Consider the following 20,731-nt stretch of genomic DNA (forward strand, 5'->3'; position numbering starts at 1 on the left):
GAAGCCCCAAATGTCCCAGGTTTTCAGAAAAAGCAACCTCCACGTGGGGCAAAAAAAGTGATGGGATCAGAGGCAGCTGGTTGGGGCCTTTGGCTCAAGAAACCATGATATCAGTGCCCAACCCCCAAACACTGAGACAGCTCCCTCAGCAAACACCCATGACAAGTTTAAGAGGCCAGGGCTGTGGCTCTTGGGCTGGACTCAATGGAAAGACGCTGGCCCAGGGCTGCAGGGCGTGCTACCTCAACCTTCACGAACCCACCCCACCTGGCAGAGGGTGGCTCCTGTAGGCTGCTGGGAAGGCCAGCGGCCGTGTCCACATGCAGCAGGGACCTGATTCTACAGAAAGTCCCCAGGAGAGAAGTCCAGAGCCTCCTCCCTCCAGGAGGAGCTGGAGGAGAGGAAGCTGGGTATGGAGGGGCTTGGGTTACACACTGGTAACTCCTGGATGAGTCAGAAATAACGCAGCAGCTGCTGGGGTGGAGCCTTATCAGCCCCAGTGCCAAGGAACTGCGCTCGGAGAACCACGGAACCAAGCTGGTGGGCCAAGAACAATCCTCACACCATCCGTCCCTCCGGGACCAGCAAGCCCTGGACCAGCAGGCTTTCCCAGGCAGGGTGACTCTCTGCACAGAGGGCAGCCTCAGCAATGTGCCAGAGCCTGGGCACCTTCCTGTAGGTACCTGTCAACTGCTCATTCCCCATAAGCTAATGGGGCCCTTGCCCTAAAAGTATGCGCAGTAAACTGATAAGCAGCTGCATGCTTGATGCGGCACAGGTCTCTTTCCAGCAACTTCTGCTAACCCCTTACAGCCCAGACTTTCTTACTCAGATGCCTGCTTCCCTTCCACTGCCTCCTGGGCTCAGAAAAGGGCCTAAGAGACAACTGCGAGCTGGGAAAGAGGAGTAACCTGCCTCAGGAATGGTCTCTGATGAGAGGGACCCCCAGGGACCCCCAGACCCAGGGTACACCCCAGCACAGGGAAGGCCATAACTTCCTGCACAGCTGAGCAGGGACGCTCTGTCCTGGGGCATCACTCCTTACATTGACCTATTCTCACTTCCTTCTACTTCACTTGACGTACAGCACTGCCAGTCTGGGGCTGGACTCCAGCCTTGTGGGGTGAACCTTGCATCCCTGGGTCTGGATGATGATGTAGTCTCCACCTTTTCCCTGATGGCCACCTGGATCTAAGTTACCACGTGACCTCCTCATGATGCCCCTACTTCCTTTGCCAGAATAATCTTATGGTTTTTTGTTTTTTGTTTTTTAGACAGAGTCTCCCTCTGTCGCCCAGCCTGCAGTGGCATGATCTTGGCTCACTGCAGCCTCAACCTGTTGGGCTTCAGTGATCCTCCCAACTCAGCCTCCTGAGTAGCTAGGACCACAGGTATACATCACCACACTTGGCTAATGTTTTAAAATTCTTTTTAGAGACTTGCTATATTGCCCAGACTGGTCTCAAACTCCTGGGATCAAGTGATCCTCTCACCTCAGCCTCCCCAAAACAGATGACATCACTGCTTAAACCTACCTGAGAACGCATTTCGCAATCTTTGCCAGGACCCTTCGAGGCCTCCGCCATCAGCCCTGCCTCCCTCTCCAGCCTGCCTCTCCTACCTCTCCCCATTGCTCTGCATTCCTGGCCCTGGTCCATTCTGGAACATGCTGAGAAGCTCTTCCCTACTGGCTGCCTTTGTACTGGGTGTCCCCTCAGCCTGGAACTGGGTTCTTTCCACCCTTGTCTCGGCGTCAAGACGTCCTCCTAGGGAAGCCTTCCTTGACAGTTGCTCTGGTACACAGGAGTACAGTGGTGTGATCAGAACTCATTGTAGCCTTGAACTCCTGAGCACAAGCAATCCTCCTGTCTCAGCCTCCTAAGTAGCTGGGACCACAGAAGCATGCCACATCACTCTGCCACTTTAAAAAATTTTTTGTTGGCCGGGCGCGGTGGCTCAAGCCTGTAATCTCAGCACTTTGGGAGGCCGAGGCGGGTGGATCATGAGGTCAAGAGATCGAGACCATCCTGGTCAACATGGTGAAACCCCGTCTCTACTAAAAATACAAAAAATTAGCTGGGCATGGTGGCATGTGCCTGTAATCCCAGCTACTCAGGAGGCTGAGGCAGGAGAATTGCCTGAACCCAGGAGGCGGAGGTTGCAGTGAGCCAAGATCGCGCCATTGCACTCCAGCCTGGGTAGCAAGAGCAAAACTCCGTCTCAAAAAAAAAAAAAAAAAAATTTGTAGAGGTCTTGCTATGTTGCGTAGCCAGGCTGATCTCGAACTCCCAGCCTCAAGCAATCCTCCTGCCTCAGCCTCTCAAAATATTGGAATTAATAGGCATGAGCCACCATGCCCACCTGTCCTGATTCTCTGGAAGTGCCTGGTGGAGAACTTGCTTACTGTCTCTCTCCCCTGCCTACTGCAAGGCCAGGGCCCCCTCTGCTGTTCCTCCAGGAGCCTAGCACTTGGCAGGCACTTAATAAATACTGCCTGATTGGCTAAATGGAATAGTGAGACAGCCAGTGGTGTCTAAGCTTCTCCCAGTCAGCAATATCCAGATCCATCTAGGGCCAAAGGTCATTGTGTTAAGAGACCAAAGTACCTAACCCTGTCTCCCATAACCAAATTTAGCTTTTCCAAAGGACTCTCACTTTGTAGTGTGCCTTGGGCTATTGTGTTCTCCAACGAACATCTGAAATGCTCCGTAAACTCTTTGAGCTGGGAGTTATGGCTTCCAGGAGTAAAAATCTTCCAATTCTATCTGGCTAGTTCTCATTTGCTCTCTCTTGGTGAGAGACAGGATGAAATACAAGGAACTGGCCATTAGGTGTCACCACACACAAAAGCACGAGCTTTGCTTCCTTCCCACCCACAGCCGGCTCTCCCAGGCCTCCAGATCACCCAGTTCAAGCCAACCAGTCCTTAGCCAATGTGGGAAGCAGATCACTCCTGCTCTGGCTCTCCCTATTTCAATCCTACTATCACAAACCACACTGCAGCCCCGGGTCCCAGGCAAGATCTATTTATTCATTCAGAGAGCCAGCTCTGCCCTGGCAAGGATCTATGAATGTCTGGTTTTTGCTGCTGCATTCTCTCAGGACCCGGTGGTCTGGGTACACAGTAGGTGCTTCCCAGAGGAGCGTCGGTTCTGCATCACAGACTGCTTCCATCACAAACTGCCTTCATGGGCCCAGCTTTACAGAATGCTGCCCTGTCCAACAAGCCTTCTATGAACAGCTCGCACTGATAGGTGCCGCCCTGTCTTCCTGGCTAGTGCAGCCTTACTGTCCTGGGAATGCCTAACACTGGGATTCCCGGGGCTGGGGCTGCCCAGCTGTGGGCCTGCAGTGTCACCGGCACCTGCACGGGTCTTTGGAGCCAGGCTACTCCTGCTTCAACTCACTTCCCTGGAAGAGACAGTTCTCACTTCAGGGAAGACCCCTGACTTGTCGTTTCTAAAAGTCTGGTCATCAAGAATTCTTCCAGACCTAGTACGAGCTGACTGAGTCCTGCTGCCTAACAAGAGGTCACACTCAGGGCTGGATCTGGAGCAGAAATGCGGTCAGGAGCACACGTTCCTGCCCTTCCCATTTCAACCCAAACGGAAACACCATGACTGGCTTACATAATTCTCTCCTAATCTGCAGCAAGGGCGTTAATGAGGAGCAAACTCGTAATTGGAGAGAATAAATCATAATCAACCCAAACAATACAGACATTTCAGTCATGGTGTGCTACAAGTATATTAAAGTATGTCTTTGTTGCCTATACAAGCAAATACGCTATTAAACTTTTATCATAATTCTGACAGGCATCAGATTCACTTCCCTTGAGAAATCTTATTTTCCCCTGTAGGGATGAAAAACTGGTCTCCATTAAAATATGTTTAAATTACATAAACTAAAACTGTAAATAAATTAGACACATTAATTATTCATCCAGTCCTTGAACGTGAGAACCAAAAGCAATGATGGTTCTCAATTATGGTCTCTTGGCTAGGCCCATAAACATTCCAGTGTCTAAAATGGGGCAGCACTTCCACTCAAAATCCTAAGAAAATTTCTGTTAGCTGCCCAAGTCAGAGGCGAGCCAAAAAAAAAGGAAAATGAAAAGAAACAGGCCGGGCACAGTGGCTCATGCCTGTAATCCCAGCACTTTGGGAGGCTGAGGCAGGCAGATCATCTGAGGCTAGGAGTTTGAGACCAGCCTGGCCGACATGCTGAAACTCCGTCTCTACTACAAATACAAAAAATTAGCCGGGTATGGTGGCGGGTACCTGTAATCCCAGCTACTCGGGTGCCTGAGGCAGCAGAATCACTTGAATTTAGGAGGTCACAGTTGCTGTGAGGCAAGATTGCGCCTTGCACTCCAGCCTGAGCAACAGAGTGAGACTCTGGTCTCAAAAACAACAAAACAGAAAAGAAACAACAGGCAACTATTAACTATTTAAATGAATCCTGAGGGGGCAGGTCTGTGGTTATATTTTATGCAGTAGGCAACCACACATTCCGCAAAAAGTGAGTGCCATCCCAGAAAATGACATCTGATTGGGGCAAATTCAATGAAGAGACGTTAAGGTACATACTTTCAAATTAGACCCGGAGACACAATCCTGTTTCTTTCTCTCTTTCTCTTTCTCTCTCTCTCTCTCCTGTTGGTTCTGAGCCACCTCTCTGTTGAAGAAAGCCTGGCTGGCCAGGAAAGCATGGTGAGGAAGTGGCACCCAACCACTGTGAAAGGTCCACGCAACGGGAGAACTGCCCTTGGCTTCACAGGCCACACCACATTCTCAGGGAGCTACCCAAGGGCATCTGTAGCAGGTACCCTCGCTTGCCACACTCCTGCCCAGCCTTTGCAGGGACCTAATTTTGACCATCACGTAGTTTCCAGCTTTTAAGTAGTTGATCACTTTAGAAGAATTAGGAGGCAGTGCAAGAGGGACCTGGAGAACAAGACTGCTGAAAGTTACACACGGCAGTTGGAGGCTGGACGGCTGTGGCTCTCTGTACAGGTCGCTGTCCGGGAAATGCAACCCATTCTGATAAAGAGCTTTGAAAGCTGGCCTTGCTTTGACAGGCACGAGTGGCCCTGAATACAAACACAGCCACCTGCACTCGTTTTTATTTTTAAACTGGAAGCTAATGCTGTTGAACATCCATATTTATCTCTGTTAGAATATCCACTTATACCCAGGGTGGTCTTGCACCTGCTAGGAAGATATCAAGTAAGCTCAAGTGAGGCCAGGCAAGGCAGGCCCTTCAGACACATGAGCTGCCTCCAGCCCCTGTACTCGTCTTTTGTTTTGTCCATTTTAAAACACATTGTGATAGATTCTGATAAATTTAAAAAGATAAAATTTACATTTTCATGATGTTTAAATTGCAAAAAAAAAAAAAAAAAAAAATACAATGCCACAGAATTGGTGCTTCCCAGAGCTTCTATGAAATATTATCCAGAATCTGTACATGTCTTAGCCTGAAAGAAACCAGCAGCACCAAAACATTCCCCAGAAGAACCAACACATCTGGAGAAAAGAGCATCAGAAGGGCTCATGGTGAAAGGTAACAGCTGAGCCAACTTCATGATCAGCCCTGGCGCCTGGCATCTAAGACCACTCCTCACCCCCCACCCGACGCGACCGTATGGCCACATTATAGAGGCCTTCCCCTGGAGGCCTTACCTGCTTCTGGAAATTAACTTCAGGCAAACAGGTACTCAACTGTGAGGGGAGGACTGTGGCCGGGGAGAAGTAGGAAGGTGCCGCCCTGGGGAGACACAGAACACGGGTCATGGGAGGAGTCGGGAGGGCCCACGCAGCTGCTGGGGCTGGGCCTGGAGCACACACCCCATGCTGAGGATGCACAACTGCTGGTGGAAAGCTTGAGGAGTCGGGCTCTGCCTCGGTCCAGAAATACCTGTGTGTCTAGCAAGCCCAGGAAGCCCACACCTGCACCTCTGGGATAAATAAGGTGCTGACGGCAGCTCGGCTGGCCTGGCACTTCCGGCTAAAGCAGGTCAGTCCGCTCGACACCACACACCCTGCTCCCTTGGCTTAGTCACCAAGTCTAATTGAGACGCTGTGTTCAGAGACACTGTGGACCAGAATGCATCACTCCAGGACAGCCGATGGCCAAGTCCCACACCTGCATGAGAGGACGCCCCACCTACCAAATCTGAAACAACAAACAAGACACAGGTAGCTCAGCACCCCACAGACTCTGTGCTCAGTGCATGTATATGTATCTGTGTGCTTGGTGAACACCTGCAGTTGTGCACTTAAACATCAGTTAACACAGACACATGCCAGAAACACATGAAAAGCACAGTGGCAGCTTGTTCGCAGACCTACAGCCTGGCCACATGTCTACATGCCCCCAGTTCACCTCTGGCAGGAATCCAAGAACACTGCCTTCTTTTCTTCTGCCTCCCACATACAAGCTCATCGTTCAGGTCACCTGCACAGGTTAATGGAACAGGAGTGTGGACTGCCAAGGGGGTGGAGACACAGGAGAAGCAGGACGTTTCGAGGGGTGGTGGGAGCCTCGCCCACCTGCTCCAGCTGTGCCACCTGCTCTGCTGGGGTGCAAGACTCAGTGCCTCAAATCTCCAAGGCATATGCCAACCATCCAAATGAATGGTGAGGGCACAGGCCTGTGGTCATATATTATGTGGTAGATAACCACATGTCTGTAAAAACTGGGTGCTTTTACACCCACTTTTACTACCCAGTCTTCTACTACCACAGTGCTCTCAGCTGTCATCCCTGTGTGGGGAAAGGATGGCAGACAACACTTTGAGAAACTGGTTCTAACGGTGGTGTGGGACCAGTGACAGCTCAGAACCCACTGTCTTCAACGAATTCTGAAAAGAAAGCAGCTCTATAACCCAAGGGGCTGAGGAAGACCAGAGAAAGCGGGATTTCAAAAGCCTCCCCTAAAGTCAGACATTGCTGTAAACCTGTGACTCTCTGTTCTGTGTGTCCCTTTAACCAGCAATGGCCCTGGAATAGAAAAGCTGTCACCCACCACTACCACCCCCTCCACCATCAGACTAACCCTACGGGAACAGGCCATTTGTAGCAATTAATTGCTCTTTTATTCCTCTAGATATCAAAGCACCGAAATACCAAGGAACCCTGGGGAACTTTCCAACCAAGTCCCCACATTCTTTCAAAGAGAGATGAAAAGACAGCCTTCCTCCACTTCTGAAGGGCTTTAATTTCTTCTACTGCCACGATAGCCAATTATCACTCCTGTCTACAGGGCTCAGACCCTTACGTATTCCTGACTTCAAGGGAAGGGGTCAAAAGATAGGGACTGTCCAGGGATTCACGGCCAGCTGTTCTAATTGTCATTTTATTTTTTGCTAACCGATTTTTATTTTTTTACTTTAAGTTCCAGGATACATGTGCAGAATGTGCAGGTTTGTGACACAGGTATACATGTGCCATGGTGGTTTGCTGCACCAATCAGCCGTCATCTAGGTTTTAAGCCCCGTGTGCATTAGGTATTTGTCTTTTTTTCTTTCTTTCTTTCTTCTTTTAAGATGGGGTTTTACCATGATGGCCAGGCTGGTCTTGAACTCCTGACCTCAGGTGATCCACCCACCTCAGCCTCCCAAGGTGCTAGGATTACAGGCGTGAGCCACCGCGCCTGGCAGGTATTTGTCTTAATGCTCTCCCTCCCCTTGCTCCCAACCCTGTGACAGGCCCCAGTGTGTGCTGTTCCCCTCCCTGTGTCCATATGTTCTCACTGTTCAACTCCCACTTATAAGTGAGAAAATGTGCTGTTTGGTTTTCTGTTCCTATGTTAGTTTGCTGAGAATAATGGCTTCTAGCTTCATCCATGTCCCTGCAAAGGACACAATCTCATTTTTTTTGATGGCTGCATAGTACTCCATGGTGTACATGTGCCACATTTTCTTTATCCAGTTTACCATTGATGGGCATTTGGGTTGGTTCCAAGTCTTTGCTACTGTAAACAGTGCCACAACAAACATATGTGTGCATGTGTCTTTATAGAAGAATGATTTACAATCCTTTGGGTATATATCCAGTAATGGGATTGCTGGATCAAATGGTATTTCTGGTTCTAGATCCTTGAGGAATCGCCACACTGTCTTCCACAATGGTTGAATTAATTTACACTGCTACCAACAATGTAAAAGTGTTCCTATTTCTCCAAAGCCTCGCCAGCATCTATTGTTTCCTGACTTTTTAATATTCAACTATATTTGTCATTTTTATAGTCAGGTCAATACTCCCAGATTACAGAGGAAGAAACTGAGGCTCAAAGTCCCTGGGCCCCAGGGCCCACCTAAGACAGTAAGCATGCTCCAAGAACTGCCTTCTGTTTTCAGTTCTGCCCTGTCACTGATTGGCTGTGCAACCCGAGGCCAATGACTGCTCTTCCGTGCACTTCATTTCACCACCTATATAAAGGAGCTAGATCGTGACCTCTACCACATCTTCCCTCACTGGAGTCACGTGAGACTAGGGCTGGCTTCATGGGCCTGCGGCCTGGACAGTCACACAGGGCCTAAATTTAGGAGGACCCCTTGGTTTACTGTTCTGCTCTGTCTTGAAATTCTTTTTTTTTTTCTTTTGAGAGAGAGGGTCTCGCTCTGTTGCCCCAGCTGGAGTACAGTGATGCAATCATGGCTCATGGCAGCCTCGAACTCCCTGGCTCAAGCAATCCACCCACCTCAGCCTTCTACATGGCTAAACCACAGGCACGCACCCACAGACCTGTCCAAATTTTTTTTTTTTAGAGATGGAGTCTTGCTCTGTTGCCAGGCTGGAGTGCAGTGGTGCAAATCTCAGCTCACTGCAATCTCCCCTTCCTGGGTTCAAGGAGTTCTCCTGCCTCAGCCTCCTGAATAGCTGGGACTATAGGCATGCACCACCACGGCCAGCTAATTTTTGTATTTTTAGTAGAGACGGGGTTTCACCATGTTGGCAAGGCTGGTCTCAATGTCTTGACCTCATGATCCACCCAGGTCAGCCTCCCAAAGAGCTGGGATTACAGGAGTGAGCCACTGCATCTGGCTGCCTATCTAATTTTTATTTTATTTTTTTGTAGAGACAGGTTCTCATTTTGTTGCCTGGGGTGGTCCTGAACTCCTGGGCTCAAGCAATCCTCCCACCTCAGCCTCCTATTAAAGGCATGAGCCACCACACCCAGCTTTGAAAATTTTGTTTTTGTTTTTGAGACAGAGTCTCGCTCTTGTCACCCAGGCTGCAGTGCAGTGGTGCAATCTTGGCTCACTGCAACCTCCACCTCCCAGGTTCCAGAGATTCTCCTGCTCAGCCTCCCGAGTGGCTAGGATTACTAGCGCCAGCCACCATGCCCAACTATTTTTTTTGTATTTTTAGTAGAGACAGGGTTTTGTCATGTTGGTCAGGCTGGTCTTGAACTCCTGACCTCAGGTGATCCGCCTGCTTCAGCCTCTCAAAATGCTGGGATTACAGGCCTGAGCCACTGCACCTGGCCAAAATTTTTTAGTTTTTTGTTTGTTTGTTTGTTTGTTTTTGAGACTGCATTTCACTCTTGTTGCCCAATCTGGAATCCAATGGCACGATTTCGGCTCACTGCAACCTCTGCCTCCCAGGTTCAGGCGATCTCCTGCCTCAGCCTCCTGAGTAGCTGGGCTTATAGGCACCCACCACCATGCCCAGTTAAGTTTTGTATTTTTAGTAGAGATGGGTTTTCACCATGTTGGCCAGGCTAGTCTCAAACTCCTGACCTCAGGTGATTCACCCGCCTCGGCCTCCCAACGTGCTGGGATTACAGGCATGAGCCACCATGCCAGGCCCTGGCCTTGAAATTTCTAATAATTTCTAAACAAGGGGGCTTGTTCAGAAATTATTAAAAGCCCAGCACATGCCTAGAGTGAGCCCCACAAATTATACAGATGGTCCACAATGAGAAAAAGAAGGTCAAGATGCTTCTCAAACTGCCAAGGTTTCCATAACCTTAAGCAGACACTAAATGAACTCAAGAAGGATTTACTGAAACTTTTCTAGGTACACATAGCCCTGAACCAGGCTTAGGGGACACGAGGTACAGAACTGGGGCCGTGACACTGAACCTGCCTTCCAGGAGTTGACTGAGTGGCTAAGGAAACCACACAACACAAGGCAAAAGAAAACCACACCAATACTACATAATAATGCGTTAAAAAGATACTTTATGTTGGCCGGGTACGGTGGCTCACGCCTGTAATCCCAGCACTTTGGGAGGCCGAGGAGGTGGATCATGAGGTCAAGAGATCGAGACCATCCTGGTCAACATGGTGAAACCCCGTCTCTACTAACAATACAGAAAATTAGCTGGGCATGGTGGCATGCGTCTGTAATCCCAGCTACTCAGGAGGCTGAGGCAGGAAAATTGCCTGAACCCAGGAGCTGGAGGTTGCAGTGAGCCGAGATCGCGCCATTGCACTCCAGCCTGGGTAACAAGAGCAAAACTCCATCTCAAAAAAAAAAAAAAAAAAAAGATACGCTACGTCAAGACAAACATTCCTAGAGTGCCAACCATGTATCACACACTGTGTCAACCATCTGCCCCTGATGAAAGAAGATCCAGGGACTTAAGCCCGTATAGTAAGTGGCAGAGCAAAGGGGTGTAGTAAGCTCTGCAAAAAGGGAGGGGAGAGGCTGGCTGCCGATGGCTCCGGGGAAGTCACTGGGTCTTGAAGGATGAATAGGAGTTTGCTGGTAGAAAGGGGAAGGCACAAGAGACAGGAGTTCACCAAACAATTATAACCATCTATTCTCCGGCAGGCAATGAGAATATACAGGTGAGCAAAACAGCTGTGGGGCTTCCAGTGAGCAGGGGAGACAGATGCCAAACAAGTCACCCAGGTCAATGAATCTCAGATACTGAGACAAAGAATGTGAAAGGTAAGTGTGAGGCACCTTGGGGACATGTAACTGGAGCCTGGAGGAGGATGAGGAGCTGGTAAGTGTGGCTACAGGGCAGGGGGTGCCTTCAGCAGGCACGAAGAGCCAGAGTAGTCAGGAACAGTGGGGGCCTGGGTGGCAGCGGTGGGACATTGCAGGAAGGTAGGTCATGGGCTGGGAGGAATCTCTCTCTGGCAGGAAGTCCAACCTGCCAAGTGGGGGCATCAGGCCCTGGTCAGGGGATGACGTGGGGAGAGTGGTCTCCCAGGAAGACCGGAGTCTGGCTGGATTCATGTGAAGTCCTGTGCGAGATGTGTGGGAGGGCAGGTGGGCCACAGGCAGGACCTCATGAGGCCCAGGTACAAGGCAGAGCAGGAAGAGGAAGTGAGAGCTGCTCCAGAGAGGTAGAAATGGGCGGGCTTTCTAAGAAGGGGATAGAGCAGAGCAGGGGAGTGGTCCACCTGCCCCACCCCATGGGCCTTGTCCACTCAGGCCCCACAGGCTCCTGCCCCCATCACAGCCCTCACTAAGCATGGGACTGTCCCCTTCCCACATGCTTCACCAGCACAGAGGCTGCTTCAGCGGCTGTAATAACGCCATGCTAGCCTGATTCAGCATTGGCGTGTGGCATGGCAAGCCCGCAAGGGGAGCAGGGAGGATGAGCAGCTTCCACCCTTCTTCCTCTGCCTGGAGACCTCTCCCCTCCCTCCTAAGCGTCCTCCTGAAACTCAGCACTCACCCAGTGCTGTCACTGTTGTCAAGTCTGTCAGTCCACAATGGGGAGGGGAGGGGCAAAATCTTGCCTGTCCTTACCTGGGCACCCTGGCCCCCACTTGCTCTGCCTGAGAGCTGTGCTCAGCCTCACGTGAGTCTTAGTCTCAGCTTTGCCTCCTCCAGGTGGGTTGGCTGACCTGACAGTGTGGGGGAGCTTAGGGGAAGTCACCACCAGAACAATCAAGAAGGAAGATTGCGGGGAGGGGAGTCTGAAGATGCTGTGGGCAGGAGGGAGGGAGTCCACGGGGAAGGAGGAGGAGGAGGACAGGGAGCAGAGGAAGGGGAGAGTGAGGCAGAGGCACAGAAAAGGCTCTGGTGGAAGGCAGAGGGCACCTGGGGCAGCAGATTGCCTGTGGCTGGGCCTGTAGGCACAGCAGGGAGGCAGGGTCCCAACAGCTGCTGGGCAGTGGGCGGAGGCGATGGGACTGGGTGGAGGGGAGGACCAGCTAAGCTCAGTTAACTGGATGCCCTCTCCTGGGAATGGCTCCAGGCCCACTCCCCAGCCCACAGCAGGGAAGCAGAGATCAGCCAGCAGCCAGCCAGGCTTTCTCCAGGGACCGTGACAGTCCCTGGGGCAGGGGAGTCTGAGGAGAAGAGAGCACCACTGTAGGCCCCATGGCTCAAGGGAGGAGGCAGGATGCCTGGGCCTTAATCCCCAAGGGGAAAGGGACAGGACCTGTGTCACAAGGGCAGCCAGGAGCTGGGAGCACAGGAATAGCTGGTCTGACCCGGGGTCCAGCAGGACCACCTAACTGCTGAATGGAGACAGACCCAAGGCCAGAGCAGAGGTTGTGGCAGGAATCCAGGCAGATCTGCTGGTGTCTCAGGTGAGGGTGCAGCGGCAGAGGGTGAAGGTTTGAGGTGCCCAGTTGGGGACTCGTGGTGCAGGCAGACAACAGGATCACCAGGGAGCGCACTGTGGGGTGTGGGGGCAATGGTGGAGGATCCCGGGTTTTCAGGCTAAGTGGCTGAAGGTCAGCACTCCTATCAATTGAGATGGGGAGAAACAAGTGGAACAGTTTTGGGGGACAATCAGGAGTTGAATTTGAGGCTTGAGAGGCTTTTCCATCTCTGAGCCTTGGTTTCCTTTTCTGTAGAAAGAGGGTGAGAACAGCACCTACCTCAAGGGTGGGTTGTGAAAATAAGATGATATACAAAGCACTTAAAACCTGGGCCACATAGTGAGTCTCTACGAAAAATACAAAAATTAGCCCGGTGTGGTGGTGTGCACCTGTAGTCCCAGTTATGCCAGGGGCTGAGGTGGGAGGATCACTTGAGCCTGGGAGATCGAGGCTGCAGTGAGTAGTGACTGCGCCACTACACTCCAGCCTAGGTGACAGAACAAGACCCTGCCTCTAAAAAAAAAAAGAAAGAAAAAAAGAAAAAAGAAAGCACTTGGCCCAGTGCCTGGTATACAGCAAGTCAATAAATACTAGTTACTATTACTAATAAGATAAGAGAACATGTAAGTAAATGGTTTTTGTTACAGGATGGGGGATGGGAGTAAGAACTCAAAGGCTTTTACTACCCCCAGCTTCTCGTCTCTTCTCTCCCAGCTGCCCGTCAGTCCCCCACTGGCTCAGAGGAACGATAAGGGCTGGAGAGCCGGGAGGAGACCCTGCTTCCACAGTCTGTGTGCTGCCCTGAATCACCGGAGGGGCTTCACAGCAGGGTGCTGCTGGCATTTCAGACTGGCTGAGTTTTTGCTGGAGGGCTGTCTTGCACATGTAGAAGCTGAGCGGCATCCGGGGCCTCCACACACTAGATGGCAGTAGCAGCCCCCCTCCAGTGTGACAATCAAATATGTCTTCTGACATTGCCATGTGTCCCGTGGGGGACGAAATCGCCAGGTGGAGAGCACTGCTTTAGAGGAGTAGCTGACACCTACTCTGGCTTACTATGCGTCATGCACCACTCACAACTCTCAGGGAAGTGAATCATTCGGTCTTCGCCACTCACGTCCCTACAGGGCGTTACAGCTGAGCATGCCGTGGTGCAGAGGTGACGGAACTCACCTGTCATTACCCAGCTGGTCCCTATCAGAGCAGGATGAAACCCACATTGTCCAAAGTCTTAACCACTCTGCCCTGTTGCTCTCCAGTATACAAGTACATGGTTAAAAAGTCACTCTGAGCCAGCAAGAGGGACGGGGGGCAGAGGCCTGCCACACAGCTCCTGCTAGAGTCCCACATAAGGTAGCACCTCAGGTCTTCTATCGACATCAAAAACGGGAGTGTCAGAGGGAACTTCCACATGCTCCACTCTCAGTAATTAAACTGCAACAACCTCCCGGACTCTCAGGCCTCAGGAGCAAACACCTTAATTAAAATTCCTTGTCGGCCAGGTGCGGTGGCTTAAGCCTGTAATCCCAGCACTTTGGGAGGCCGAGGTGGGTAGATCACAAGGTCAAGAGATCAAGACCATCCTGGTCAACATGGTGAAACTCCGTCTCTACTAAAAAAAATGCAAACAATTAGCTGGGCATGGTGGTGCATGCCTGTAATCCCAGCTACTCAGGAGGCTGAGGCAGGAGAATTGCCTGAACCCAGGAGGTGGAGGTTGCGGTGAGCCGAGATCGCGCCATTGCACTCCAGCCTGGGTAACAAGAGCGAAACTCTGTCTCAAAAAAATAATAAATAAATAAATAATAAAAAATAAAAATAAATAAATAAATAAATTCCACGTTGCAGTTTCCTCCACCCAGAGCCACGCTCAGCATTCCTGAACCACACTCCATCAGCAGAGCAAGGGCAAAACAGGTCTCCTGGTGAGGTCTCAGGCAAGGCATGGCATTTGCAGGACGCAGCCCCATTCTTAGAGGATAAGCCTGGGATGGGGAATGTGTCTTGAGGTCACCAACCCCAATTCAAACCTGATGCAAAGCTCTTTCCTGCTCCCTGAAGCCAGGTGATGCTACAGAAAAACAATTATAATTACTGTTGTCACCACAGCATTTTCTAAGAAGCTCAGGTACAGAGTCAGCTCTCACAAGCCTGCAAGGTAGGAATTATTCCCATTTTAAGGATGACACGACTGAGGCTCAAAGAGGGTCAGTAACCTGCCTGAGGCCATGGAGTAACAAGTGCTGAGCCTGGATCCAAAGCCATGCTTTCCCTCTCTCCTATCAGCCCCTTCTGGCTCAGAAGTTGACAGAATTGCATTATCCATTTTAACTGAAATTAAAAGAAAAATCTGGGCCAGGCACGGTGGCTCAGGCTTGTAATCCCAGCACTTTGGGAGACTGAGGCAGGTGGATCACCAGGTCAAGAAAGCGAGACCAGCCTGGCCAACATGGTGAAACCCTGTCTTTACTAAAATTACAAAAATTAACTGGGCATGGTGGCGCGTGCCTGTAGTCCCAGCTACTTGGGAGGCTGAGGCAGAAAAATCGCTTGAACCCAGAAGGTGGAGGTCGCAGTAAGCCAAGATCATACCACTGCACTCCAGCCTGGGTGACAGAGTAAGACTCCATCTCAAAAAAAAAAAAAAAAAAAAATTCACCTTGCAGGCAAAAGAAAAAATGCTGAAGTCCAACCCACTGCCAATCAGAGATCAATTAGAAACTAAGATAAAGCTTACAATTATTATATATCAATATAAATAAATTAATTTTTTTTTTGAGACAAAGTCTCATTCTGTTGCCCAGGCTGGAGTGCAGTGACATGATTTCGGCTCACTGCAACCTCTGTCTCCTGGGTTCAAGGGATTCTCCTGCCTCAGTCACCTGAGTAGCTGGAATTACGGGCACCCACCACCATGCCCAGCTAATTTTTGTGTTTTTTTTTTTTGTTTTTTTTTTTTGAGACGGAGTTTCACTCTTGTTACCCAGGCTGGGGTGCAATGGCGCGATCTCAGCTCACCAAAACCTCCGCCTCCCGGGTTCAGGCAATTCTCCTGCCTCAGCCTCCTGAGTAGCTGGGATTACAGGCACGCACCACCATGCCCAGCTAATTTTTTGTATTTTTAGTAGAGACGGGGTTTCACCATGTTGACCAGGATGGTCTTGATCTCTTGACCTCGTGATCCACCCGCCTCAGCCTCCCAAAGTGCTGGGATTATAGGCTTGAGCCACCGCACCTGGCTAATTTTTGTATTTTTAATAGAGATGGAGTTTCATCATGTTGGCCAGACTGGTCTAACACTCTTGACCTCAAGAGATTCACCTGCCTCAGCCTCCCAAAGCGCTGGGATTATAGGCATGAGTGACCGTACCTGGTCAATTTTTTTTTTTTTGAGATGGAATTTTGCTCTTGTTGCCCAAGCTGGAGTGCAATGGCACGAACTCAGCTCACTGCAATCTTCGCCTCCCAGGTTCAAGCAATTCTCCCACCTCAACCTCCAGAGTAGCTGGGATTACAGGCATGCACAACCACGTCTGGCTAATTTTTTGCATTTTTAGTAGAAATGAGGTTTTACTATATTAGCCAGGCTGGTCTCAAACACCTGACCTCAGGTGATCCACTTGCCTTGGCATTACAGAGTGCTGAGATTACAGGCGTAAGCCACCGAGCCCAGCCTGGCTAATTAATTTTTAAAAAGAAAATAAGGCCTGGGCCAGGCGCCGTGGCTCAAGCCTGTAGTCCCAGCACTTTGGGAGGCCGAGGCAGGCAGATCACAAGATCAGGAGTTTGAGACCAGCCAGGCCAACATGGTGAAACCCTGTCTCTACTAAAAAATACAAAAATTAGCAGGGTGTGGTGGTGGGAGCCTGTAATCCTAACTACTCGGGAGGCTGAGGCAGGAGCAACGCTTCAACCAGGGAGGCAGAGGTTGCAGTGAGCTGAGACCGCACCATCACACTCCAGCCTGAGCAACAGACTGAGACACCGTCTCAAAAAAAAAAAGGATAAAAATAAAAAGAAAATAAGGCCTGGGTGCAGTGGCTCACACCTGTGATCCCAATGCTTTGGGAGGCTGAGGCAGGAGTATTGCTTGAGGCCATGAGTTCGAGACCAGCCTGGGCAACATGGTGAAACCCCATCTCTACAAAAAATAAAAAAATTCATTTAAAAAGCTAGGCATAGGCCAGGCGCATTGGCTCATGCCTGTAATCCCAGCACTTTGGGAGGCCGAGGCAGGTGGATCACAAGGTCAAGAGATCGAGACCGTCCTGGTCAACATGGTGAAACCCCGTCTCTACTAAAAATACAAAAAATTAGCTGGGCATGGTGGTGCGTGCCTGTAATCCCAGCTACTCAGGAGGCTGAGGCAGGAGAACTGCCTGAACCCAGGAGGCGGAAGTTGCAGTGAGCCGAGATCGCACCATTGCACTCCAGCCTGGGCAACAAGAGCGAAACTCCGTCTCAAAAAAAAAAAAAAAAAGCTAGGCATGATGGCACACACCTGTAATCTCAGCACTTCGGGAGACTGAAGTAGGAGGATCACTTGAGCCCTGGAGTTTGAGACCACTCTGGGCAACATGGTGAGACCTCATCTCTATAAAATTAAAATAAATAAATAAAAAGCTATGCATAGTGTTCTGAGTCTGTGGTCCCAGCTACTGAGGTGAGAGAAGTGCTTGAGCCCAGGAGGTCAAGGCTGCAGTGAGCCTAGATCATGCCACTATACTCCAACCTGGGCGAAAGACCAAGACCCTGTCTGTTTAAAAAAAAAAAAAAAAAAAAAAGGCCGGGCGCAGTGGCTCACGCCTGTAATCCCAGCACTTTGGGAGGCCGAGGCGGGTGGATCACGAGGTCAAGAGATCGAGACCATCCTGGTCAACATGGTGAAACCCCGTCTCTACTAAGAATACAAAAATTAGCTGGGCATGGTGGCGCACGCCTGTAGTCTCAGCTACTAGGGAGGCAGAGGCAGGAGAATTGCCTGAACCCAGGAGGCGGAGGTTGCAGTGAGCCGAGATCGCGCCATTGCACTCCAGCCTGTGTAACAAGAGTGAAACTCCGTCTCAAAAAAAAAAAAAAAAAAAAGACAGGAGGAGGGGCCAGGCATGGTGTGGCTCACTCCTATAATCCTAGCACTTTGGGAGGCCAAGGTGGGCACATCACCTGAGGTCAGGAGTTCAATACCAGCCTAGCCAACATGGTGAAACCCCATCTCTACAAAAACATACAATAAATTAGCTGGGTGTGGTGGTGGGTGCCTGTAGTCTCAGCTACTCAGGAGGCTGAGGCAGAATTGCTTGAGCCCAGGAGGCAGAGGTTGCAGTGAGCTGAGATCAAGCCACTATATCCAGCCTGGGTGGCAGAGCAAGATTCCATCTTAATTTAAAAAAAAAAAAAAGGTTGGGTGCAGTGGCTCACGCCTGTAATCCCAGCACTTTGGGAGGGTGAGGCAGGCAGATCATGAGGTCAAGAGATCAAGACCGTGCTCCCTTCGGCAGCACATATACTAAAATTGGAATGATACAGAGAAGATTAGCATGGCCCCTGCGCAAGGATAACACACAAATTCATGAAGTGTTCCATATTTTTTTTTATTAAAAAAAAAGAGAGAGAGAGATCAAGACCATCCTGGCCAACACGGTGAAACCTCGTCTCTACTAAAAAAAAAATGCAAAAATTAGCTGGGCGTGGTGGTACGCACCTGTGGTCTCAGCTACTCAGGAGGCTAAGGTGGAAGAAACACTTGAACCCAGGAGGCAGAAGTTGCAGTGAGCCGAGATTGCGCCACTGCACTCCAGCCTGGCAACAGAGCAAGACTCCATCTCAAAAAAAAAAAAAAGAAAACGAAAAAAGAAAGAAATGGTAATGTAAGGCACTGGGGAGAGGCACTCCATCTACACACCGTGCCATCTGCATCACATCCCAGACCACCCCATATTAGCCCCTGCTCCAGTGGGGGCAGCCATGAAGCCCAAATGCAGGAGGGCCCTTTCCTCTCCGGCTACAGGTCTGCTGGTGGGAGTGATCTGGAATTCTCAACAGTTTGCCCTCTGCACACTCCCAACTCAGAGCAGCCCGCCTGCCCCCTTTACAGCAGCACTGCGCACGCTGTTCCACGTCCAGAGCCCTCTGATGAAGGCCCTTCGGGAAGATTGTGGGAGAATTTAAATCAAATCTACCTGACCTGATTCAACACAGCCCGGCAAAGGCCAGAATGCAGCACTGCATCCAGCTGAGGCACCTACCTACCGCAGGAAAGGTACTGACACGGCAACCAGGCTGCGAGGGAGGCATCTAGAAGGGGCTTCTGTTCAGAGCAAGCCCTGCAGGCCACCAGCAGGCCTGCCACACACACCAAAGTGCTCCAGCACAGGCACAAACCTGCCTGGAGACAGCTTCCCCAGGACCTGCATGCTGGACAGAAAGCGAGAAGAAAGGGCTCCTCCTGTCCCTCCCACGCACAGAGGCAGGCGGTCAGATCCGAGCTTACCACCACATTCCCTCTATAGCCATGGCTCTCAACAGGGGCGATTCTGCCCCGAAGCAGAAACATGGCAACATCTGGAGACATTTTTGATTGTCACAACTACCAGGATCCTACTGGGTAGGGGCCAGGATCAGTGCCTACCACCAAGAATTATCCAGCCCAACGCCCAGAGTGCTGAGGGTAAGAAGCCCCACTTGGTGGCCATCTCAGAGCTGCCAATTGCACCAGGCTCCCTCCATACATCTGGGCCTCTGCATTTGCTGTGCTTTCCACGTAGAACTTCCTTCCCTCACAGACTATTCCCTGCTCTACACCACCTTCTCTGGGCTGCCTCAAGGCCTGTGTCTGCACATCTGCCTGCATTTCCTCCTTCTGCATCACTGCCCCAACACTGTACCTGGGTATCTGAGAAATGTTTTCACCACCAGACTGGAAGCTCTCTGAGGACAGACAGGGGTGGTTTTAAGATCTTCATAGGCCTCAGAGAACCTTATTCTGAGACATACTAAAATGGACCCACATCTCTTTTTTTTTTTTTTTTTTTTAAGACGGGGTTTCACCATGTTGGTCAGGCTGGTCTTGAACTCCCGACCTCGGTGATCCGCCCGCCTTGGCCTCCAAAGTGCTTGGATTACAGGCATGAGCCACCACGCCTGGCCCCACATCTCTTATTAAATGTAATCTTCACATAACTCCCAAGAGTAGTGGGAGTGATACATTTTTTCCCACCTCGCCAATATTTTTGTGGACCCTGGAAAAACTTGCAAGTCCTGGCTGGGCGCAGTGGCTCACACCTGCAATCCTAGCACTTTAGGAGGCCGAGGCGGGTGGATCACCTGAGGTGGGGAGTTCGAGACCAACCTGACCAACGTGAAGAAACCCTGTCTCTACTAAAAATACAAAATTAGCCAGGCTTGGTAGTGGGCACCTATAATCCCAGCTACCTGGGAGGCTGAGGCAGAAGCATCGCTTAAACCCAGGAGGCGGAGGTTGTGGTGAGCCGAGATCGCGCCATTGCACTCCAGCCTGGGCAACAAGAGCGAAACTCCGTCTCAAAAATAGAAAAAAAATCCAACCTCCGCCTCCTGGGTTCAGGCAATTCTCCTGCCTCAGCCTCCTGAGTAGCTGGGATTACAGGCACGCGCCACCATGCCCAGCTAATTTTTTGTATTTTTAGTAGAGACGGGGTTTCACCATGTTGACCAGGATGGTCTCGATCTCTCGACCTCGTGATCCACCCGCCTCGGCCTCCCAAAGTGCTGGGATTACAAGCTTGAGCCACCGTGCCCGGCCAAAAAAATCTTTTAAGTCCTAGGCTCTGTGCTGAAGTGAATGGGAAACATGAAGGAAGTGGCCCCCAGCCTTCGAATGTCCTCACTTCAGATAACCCTAACGCACCATGGAGTCAGAGGAACCTGCATGTTCCTATCACTGGATTGGCGTGAGGCCTCTGTTTAAAATATCTTTGGTTTAAAACATTTATCCTTATGATTCTGGCCCAGACCTCGCTGTTTCCCTAGTCCTGAATTGAGTGAAACCCACTTTTTTTACAGAGATGCAAGAGTACCTGGCAGGCCTGCTCTGACAGCCTCTTGCAGTTCAGCTGAAAACAATACAAACAGGAAGGGAATGCGGGGCCTGAGGAAGTTTCCTTGGCTACACCAGAAACTCAGGATTCTGGGCTCTGTCCTCAGGCTCTACAGTTCTAACCAAGGGGACGT

At 50.6% G+C, this 20,731-nt stretch overlaps 1 protein-coding gene and 1 non-coding gene across 3 annotated transcripts in view; one reads left to right on the forward strand and one right to left on the reverse strand.

The window, feature by feature from the left end:
• Window positions 1–20,731, reverse strand: part of CTNNBIP1 (catenin beta interacting protein 1) — a 64,282-nt gene that overhangs the window by 26,008 nt on the left and 17,543 nt on the right. The window contains exon 2 of one of the 2 annotated variants that reach the window (XM_039474029.2): window positions 5,685–5,769. The exons of the other annotated variant lie outside the window; for it this stretch is intronic. The gene's annotated coding sequence lies outside the window, so the exon portion shown is untranslated. The remainder of the gene's footprint in view (window positions 1–5,684; window positions 5,770–20,731) is intronic. 2 annotated transcript variants of the gene reach the window in all.
• LOC120366118 (U6 spliceosomal RNA) lies at window positions 18,006–18,112 on the forward strand. Its single transcript, XR_005580869.1, has one exon. It is a non-coding gene; the product is annotated as a U6 spliceosomal RNA (small nuclear RNA).

The sequence above is a fragment of the Saimiri boliviensis genome, chromosome 11, assembly GCF_048565385.1.
Source record: "Saimiri boliviensis isolate mSaiBol1 chromosome 11, mSaiBol1.pri, whole genome shotgun sequence".
In the NCBI taxonomy this organism is placed as follows: domain Eukaryota; kingdom Metazoa; phylum Chordata; class Mammalia; order Primates; family Cebidae; genus Saimiri; species Saimiri boliviensis.